The 8,566-nt window shown below is 36.4% G+C and overlaps 1 long non-coding RNA gene across 1 annotated transcript in view; it reads left to right on the top strand.

The window, feature by feature from the left end:
- The window catches only part of LOC137630208 (uncharacterized), a 47,669-nt gene that overhangs the window by 24,120 nt on the left and 14,983 nt on the right, over positions 1-8,566 (top strand). The window contains exon 2 of the long non-coding RNA XR_011041691.1: positions 1,843-1,883. This is a non-coding gene — a long non-coding RNA (uncharacterized lncRNA). The remainder of the gene's footprint in view (positions 1-1,842; positions 1,884-8,566) is intronic.

Raw genomic sequence — 8,566 nt, 5'->3', positions numbered from 1 at the left:
ATGAGAAGGAGGGTTTGATATGCAGATTGGTATTCCCTCTCTCCCCCCCCCTCTTCCACAGCCTGCATTGTACGCCACGCCTTCCCCAATCCCCCTATTTTTCGTTTACCCCATAGGCCTACTTCCTCTCCGTTCATCATTGCGGCGGCTGGGGAAAATGTTTATTCCGAGTCTTCATGAATTTATTCAGAGCTGTGTCTTATTTTGAGTATTTTCTTTTCTTTTTTGTTTTGATTAAAGTAATACTCGGTAGTCTTCCACCTGACGTATGATATATTTTGTTCATGATTTTATCGAATATTTATCTTCATTCTTGGTGTACTTAGTCTACTTAATGTTTTTGTCAATACACCATTGACTCCGTTTCTCTGACGTTTCAATAACTACTTTTCATGTATGTATACTATGTGTTTATTTGTCTTTTGTTGACATTTATTTGATCTTTGATCACCACGCTGAAATTTAGAAGTGTGTGTGTGTGTGTCGGGTGGTATTACATTTCACTTATGCTATATGTTGTCCAACAGCACTTGTTTGGGCTCCCGACAAGTCAGTGTGAATGGAACACTCTCTCTCTCTCTCTCTCTCTCTCTCTCTCTTCTCTCTCACAGATGATGGTCATGCATTGTATAAACTAAAACCACACCCACGACCGCCCCCATACCTGTCTTTTTTCCAAATTGGACAAAGAGCTCGCGCGGTCATTGTGGTTCCTTTGTCATTGATTGTTTTATGGAAAAAGAAATAAAAATAAAACTTCTCAATGAATTGATCTGTTGGATCACGCGGATAGAAGACGAAAAGGCGTACGCACCAGACACACTATTAAATGCACAACAATCCGGGTGGGGATACAAATATAAATTAATAAGGTACGTGTCGTTGAAAACCGGGTGACAGATTGGTGCTGGATGCTCAGATTCTAACAAAACACGAGATGATTAAACCTACGGGTGTTAAGAGTGTTCGATTTGTGCAAAGTTGTAATCAGGCATCTTCATGATTACAGGTAAATTTTACACTGTGTGTAAGTACAAATTCACTCTACTGTTATTCTCCGTCACGTATTGAGTATAGGTGTATAATGATGCATCCTCATTCCCCGTCATTCGTCGCATTCATGATGATCGCTAGGTGACGTGACACAGAGATTTTTTTTTTTTTTAATAGGAATGGATTGTCACATGGTACTCAGAGGGAACTGTCCGCTATTTTAAAATCTGTTCGTTCTCTCTGCGGTTGGTAATATTGATTTTTCTTTTGTTTTGTCACTGATGTAATCAAAGATTCGACAATAAGAGCGTGCAATCATGGGTGCATAAAATAGAAAATATCGGACCAGATGATGTTTACTGCTGTTATCACCATCATTGTTGTCATTTTTATCAAAACCATCAAGATATTTATCGTGTTATTTTTGCCATTTCATGACCCAAGTTACTATATATTGTCAATTTTCTATCTGTTCATTCACCCAAATTATCCGTAAGAATAGTACTCTATGAAATAACGATACATTGCTTTTACGATCTGGCTCTAAGCCATCTGTCATAATCTCACTCTTGATTCATGGATAATAGATACAGAGACTGATTATACATATCAGGTTAATAATGGAATGATGTAAATTCAGTGACGTATGATTACATGGTAAAGTGACCCCCATTGTGATGAGTCCATATGCTAAATTATTGCTCGTTTTATTTTGGCAGTCATCTGATCTGACTGAATTTCCTGTATTGTTTTTTTATTGATTTTTTTTTCTATTTAAGTTTTGATTTCCATTGTGTTTCTTTTGATCCCCAAATAAAAGTCAATTCTAACTTGTGTTGTTATTTTCAGGTTGCTGGTGGCCTTTGTTGCAGTCCTGGTTTTGTCTCAAGGTAAGATATTACTCGTCCTACGTAGTATTCTGTGTATGTGCGTATATAATATATATATATATATATATATATGTTATATATATATATATATATGTTATATATATATATATATATGTATATATATACAGTATATATATTACATATATATATATATATATATACAGTATATATATTATATATATACAGTATAGATATTATATATATATACAGTATATATATTATATATATATATACAGTATATATATTATATATATATACAGTATATATATTATATATATACAGTATATATATATTATATATATACATATATATATATATGTATATATATATATATATATATATGATTGCGGGGTGCTAAAGAAAGATACCTCTTTAACTTCTCTAGAAGTAATGTAGTTATTACAAATTCATATACGTGTTATGGGCTATAACTGTGTATATATATATACACACATAGATGCTGTGTGCGTGCGTTTGTAAATTTGTGGACTTGCAAGCAGATGATTCTCCCACACCCCAAGTGGGATGTTTACTGACTTTGTTATACTTACGGTTGATATCATTTTTGGGGATTATGTATGTTATGTTCTACCCCTCAAGCCGTTCATTAATATGGCTGCGACCCATCACAGCCACCTAACGACCAGACACATGTTTGCGAACCTCAGTGAATTGAAGTAAGATGGAAATTTCTAAGAAACGTACCCGAAGACATTAACGCTAGTGTATGAGAGAGAGAGAGAGAGAGAGAGAGAGAGAGAGAGAGAGAGATAATCCTGAGGAAACAGGCTGAAGCTGATGGGGACCTGAGACCCGTAACTCAACTGGGAAAATAGCCTGCCAGGATCAAGGTTCATCAGGGAGCTGTCGTCTCTTTTCAGAAGACGAGGAATAGCAGAGAGAGAGAGAGAGAAGGGTGGTTGGATTGCTCCGTTTATAGACAGTCAACTGCTGAGGCTTTAAGTTAAAAGATATATTGAAATTTTTATGGTTTAGATATTTTGCGAGAAGTTACTTATGAATATTAAAATGAAACGAAAAGGAAAAAGGTGTTTATTATCATTAACATTTTGTGTCCATATTTATGCGGAACAAGCCAGATCAAACTGGTAAGCTATAAACACAGTAATAAATACTATATATCAATTATGAATAACAAACTATAATTATAATAATAAACGAGTAATCAAACTTATATTAAGTTTAATTTTTAAAAATTATCTCCCTAGAAACTTAACCATGGTAAGGTAGCGATCACATCAGTAATGCTATAAACTGACAAGCAGATATAAGCATAGAATATGTAGGAGATGAAGAAGTGATGCTTTCTCTTCCTATTACATACCCCTGAGATGACGATTGTCATACTGTGTGTAAACTTTGGAATTTGATGAGAGAGAGAGAGAGAGAGAGAGAGAGAGAGAGAGAGAGAGAGAAATCTGTCTCTCATCCAAAAGGAGAATGGCCATCAAATTGACGGGTCAAGAGAGTGTCAACGAACAGGCCACTTTAGCCTGATTGGATTACTGTCTCGAGAGAAGTGATAGTTTAGCAACATGACATACTTCACAAGTTTCACTTTTAGAATCGGACTCTTTTTAGCTTCTTTTATTTGCTTCCTTTTAGTAATCTTTACTATTCGTCTTTTTTATTTCATTGAGTTTATTCATGACGTTTTTAAACTAAATTAATGCCGTTTACTCTATTGTAAGGGAAGCAACATATTTTAATTTTTTTTCTTTAGAATTTTGCTTTTGTTTATTTTCACAAAAATATAAGTTTATATAACATTAATAGAAGTGGAAGCAGAGAAGATGAAGGATTTTCACTGCTACTTTTCATCCCTTGCCTCTGACATTTCTCATATATATATATATATATATATATAGTGTGTGTGTGTGTGTGAAACCAAAGAAACTTGACTTTACTGCTCATATTCACCACCTAACAATGGCACTTATCATATATATATATATATATGTATATACATGTATATATATATATATATGTATATACATGTATATATATTATATATATAGAGAGAGAGAGAGAGAGAGAGAGAGAGTCCCTTTTGTCCTCTTTTATGTCGGCTACTTCCCAAAATTGGAGGTTTTTTTTATATATATATATATATATATATACACACATATATATATATATATATATATACACACAATTGCAAGTAACTGCTTAGTGAAAAGAAAAAAAAATAATGAATACTGAAATGAAGTTTTGCAGGGGCAAAGAGTGAAGTGTGTGTATTTTAGTTCTGGGTCGTGGTGTAAGATGCCCGGGTACGAGATCTGATGCCCGGGTACGCTGATGCAGTTGTTAATGCCACCAGTCTCTATTACTGGGTACAAGTTATTATGGGCTTAAGGAGAACCTCCTCTCTCTCTCTCTCTCTCTCTGCTCTCTCTCTCTCTCTCTGCGACCGAGAAGCTTATTTATTTAAGACAAAATATTCTTTTAGACTTTGCATTCATTTATCAATGTAAGATAATTATGATAATGAATCAATTACCATAATTGTTATCGAAGTTTTCATTCATAGTTTTGTTATCAATATTATGATTACCATAGACATTTTTTCTTATCCCATATAAGACAACAGAGATAATGAAAATAAAGATAATTTTGATTATGAATATTTTCATTATTATAAGTAATAATCATTAGCCACATTAAAATTAATACAGATTACAGAAACCCAACCTAAGAAAACAACATATGAATTGTAACAAATAAAAGAATATTCGAGCAAACAGCAAATTAGTGTGGAGAAGAATGAAAGAAAGAAAGAAATTTAGTCCAGCATCAATTACAGATCCTGCCAGTGGACAACGCTAATGCATAATCTCTGTGGTGTGGGAGGAAGGGTTTAGTTGATAACCGTTGTTGGTATGTATGTTCGTTTGTGGGTGCTTGTTGCCGAGATCGAGATGAGAAGGGAAGACTTTTCTTATTTTTTCTTTGCTGAAAGTGAACGAAGATTTAGGGTGATGATGATAATGATAAAGATTTAAATAGTAATAATTATGACAAAAACGTTAAGAAGTCAGTGTTTCAAGTTAATGATAAAGTGATAATAATGAGAAGATGAAAATAACAGATAAGAAACCTCATTCCAGTTTAAGGTTATATAATGACCCTATCTCTCTCTCTCTCTCTCTCTCTCTCTCTCTCTCTCTCTCTCTCTCATCCTAATTCCTCATCATTGCTTGAAACGATCATCCTTCTTCCAATGTCATATTTCATTTATCTCTCTCTCTCTCTCTCTCTCTCTCTCTCTCTCTCTCCTACCATTTTTTACTAGTTAATCATCAAGACGTTGCATATTCAAGAGCCTTCATAAATCTTCACGTCTCCTCAGTCGTATTTCCTTTGCGACTAGCGATGGATCGTACGAGTCTTGATAATTATGAATGCAAATAATCGAATACATGTAGCTTATGTCTTCCGTTTTGATTATGAGGAAAGCTTAGAGAGAGAGAGAGAGAGAGAGAGAGAGAGAGAGAGAATGTTTATTTAAATATGGGAAATGGTTGGAAGCAAATGAAAATTTCAAGAGAATCGTTGTCCTTGTCCTCATCTAAGCAAGCGCAGCTATGAGAGAGAGAGAGAGAGAGAGAGAGAGAGAGAGCCATCGTCGCCATTATGCCAATGTTAATCCGTGCTGAGTCTCGCTGTTGACGGATTTTCGCTTTATGGAGTCGGGGATTTCAGCCGCCTCGCCGACTGGTGATAAAGGATCAGTGTTGCCATAAGACTAAGGAAAAGAAATCCCTTGTGTGTGTATGTATGTGCGTGAGTGTATCTCTATCTCTGTCTTCTTTTTCCTCCCTCATTTCTCTCTAGGTTTCTTTGTTACTTTTTTTCAACTTATAGATTATCGCCTTCCAGTTTACTGAAAGGAATATCCGTATTAATATATTCCCCCTTTTTTTTCACGGGCCATTGTAGTTATATGGGGGAAAGGTATCAAAGAAGCCTCTTGACTTTGGTATGTTTTGTCAACACTGTTGGAGGATGCATCTTGAGCTCTGGGCTGGAAGATGAGGGGAGAGTGAATGGGGGAAAGAGAGAGTGAGATAGGATGGTGAGAAGAAGAGAGAAGGAAAGATTGGAAATGACGTCTCAAAAGGGGAACTCAAACTCTTCCGTGTATACAAAGTGCATTTTAATCTATATATATATATATATATATATATATAATCCTAATGTGTCTACATGCGCAAATACGTATACATATTGTATGCACACACATACAAACACACACACACACATATATATATATATATATATATATAAATTGTAATAAATCTGAATTTGTTCTGTAGATTTGTACGGACGTAATGTCGTGTCTGTAAGACGTCTCTTTAATACCTTGCGTACTATGGACAGCACATTATCATTATCAGTGGGTCTCTTGTAAAAGATGTAATTTCTGGACGTGTCCCGACTTTCCCCCACGGCAAACAGCAGGGATGATTATCCACTCAGCTTGGAACCCACAAAATTTGATAACTAGTCGATGTAATGCAATGAATTTTCAACTCTGTTGCACCAAACGTACACCAGAGAAAAATCTACTCAATTTTTTTCATAAGTTTTTATAATAATGCGTTAGAAATATTACGTTCCTCTATTTTTTCTTAAAGGATTTGCTTCATGTATTTTTTTTTATCCTTGTTTGCTAGAATAAGTTTTGATTGATTCCCCGTTACCCCTTACACATCCCCCAGAACGTTTGATCTCCGTTGTATCTCAACATAAGGCTTTGAAAGACATCCCTCTATAGAGGTCACAAGAGAGGCTCATAACCTATCGAAAAAAAAAAATCAGTTATGTTACCTGCAAATGCTAATTACTTAGTAATTAAATGCGAGTCGTTGAGCGTCCTCACTCCCAAATCCATGTCTACGGGCGTTCATTTTTCTTGGTGATGAGGAATTTATGGAACGTCAAGTTACTGAGGATCAACACCGTCAGTTGGCCAAGTATTTCTTCCACGAGGTTGATGCTTTAATGACATTTTGGTCTTGATACAGTGAATTATTTCAGAATGCGAACTGAGTAGTCTTAAGTATCCTTTAGTTAGGATATTAAGAAAGCTTCGACGTGCGTTTTCAGTTTGATAAACCTTCCATTCGACGTGTCTTCTTACGTGCCCTATGTCTTACAAATGAATAAATGAAGTGCTAGATTTCTAAGCGTGTTAAGTCATCATGACTGACAAGATAGAACATCGTTCTCATTCAAATAATCACAGTTCATTCACCTTACACCATCGGCAGAAGCTATCAACCTATATACTGTAGTCTTGAGACGTCATTTGACATATGAATGCGACTCCTTGTTAGTGCCATACCCCTTCTCTTTTCTGGCGAAACTTCATTTGACCTGAAGCATCAAGTGCGCCTGTTGGCCTTTAATTCGACCCAAGGTATCAAAGCCTTTTGGCAGTATCATCCCACCTTTCCCATTAGCTGAAACTATTCGACTTACTGTATCAAATCTCGAATGTAGTTTTTTCCATCCTCCGAAAGCTCTTGTGACCTAATGTATCAAACACTCCACCTCCCCATTTACTGAAACGACATTTGACCTGAGGCATTAATCCATGTTTTAAACGGCGTACCCCACTGTGTCCTTGATCATCGGAACTTTATTGGACCCGATGTATCTCAGCTCACATATTGGAACTTTATTTGGCCCCATGTATCAAATTCTGTCTATGGCACCACCCCACCCGCCCTCTCCTTTATCACCAAAGCTTCATTGGGCCTGCTGCATCAAAGCTGACTTCGTACTCTCTCTCCTCACCGGCATGAGAATAGAAAGACCTCCTTAAAAGATAATGGCGACTCAGGTGTATTATAAGAAGGAGGCCGTTAGCTTGTGCCGTCGCCATCATCCCCCTTTAAGGCCAATGTTGTTTTGTTGTGTTTGGTAGGACTCTTTTTACTTTGCCTTTGTCAGCCAAAAACGACAAAGCGCGGGTCCGACTTTTTCTTTTTTACTTTTTTTCATAAATGGGTAGGGGAACCTGGGGGCCATCGGTCTCCTAGGGAACGGGAGGGGGGGGAGGGAGGTGGAGTGGAAGACAGAGAGATGTCCGACCACTCATATTTATATATATTTTCTTGGGGTTCAGTACTCACAAATGCGGTCGGGTAATGTTTACATAAGCGTCGTCTTTTGGTGTCTCTCTCTCTCTCTCTCTCTCTCTCTCTCTCTCTCTTCCTCCGTGTATTCATTACTGCTATTAATACGACGCCCTCTCTTTCACCACCTTAGTAGCTACGATATTTTTGGTCATTCCTCTCATCCTTCTATATTCTAATCCCTCTTAACTCTCCCTCCCCCCTCCCCCCTTTCCCAACCCCCTACCCCCCCCCCCCCTTTTTTTTTACCCCGGATCGTGATATCACAATTAGCTCCGAGGATGTAAGACCAAGATCTCCATGAATGTTATTCTAATACGTTTTGTACCCTCATCATGTTGGATGGTTGTTAGAGAAAATTGGGAATATTGTACGACAGCAATAACTTCCTTGTTACAAAGAAAATAGCTATTTTGACTATTGCTTTTTTTTATTTATGAGTAATTATTTTCTTTTGAAATTATTCGAAGTTATTTTCTTAGAAGATGTCTCAATGGGTCGGCCTTGCTTTTGTCT

This window comes from Palaemon carinicauda, chromosome 38 (assembly GCF_036898095.1).
Source record: "Palaemon carinicauda isolate YSFRI2023 chromosome 38, ASM3689809v2, whole genome shotgun sequence".
Taxonomy (NCBI): domain Eukaryota; kingdom Metazoa; phylum Arthropoda; class Malacostraca; order Decapoda; family Palaemonidae; genus Palaemon; species Palaemon carinicauda.
The sequence above is the reverse complement of the archived record's forward strand: the minus strand, read 5'-3'. Positions and strand labels throughout refer to the sequence as shown.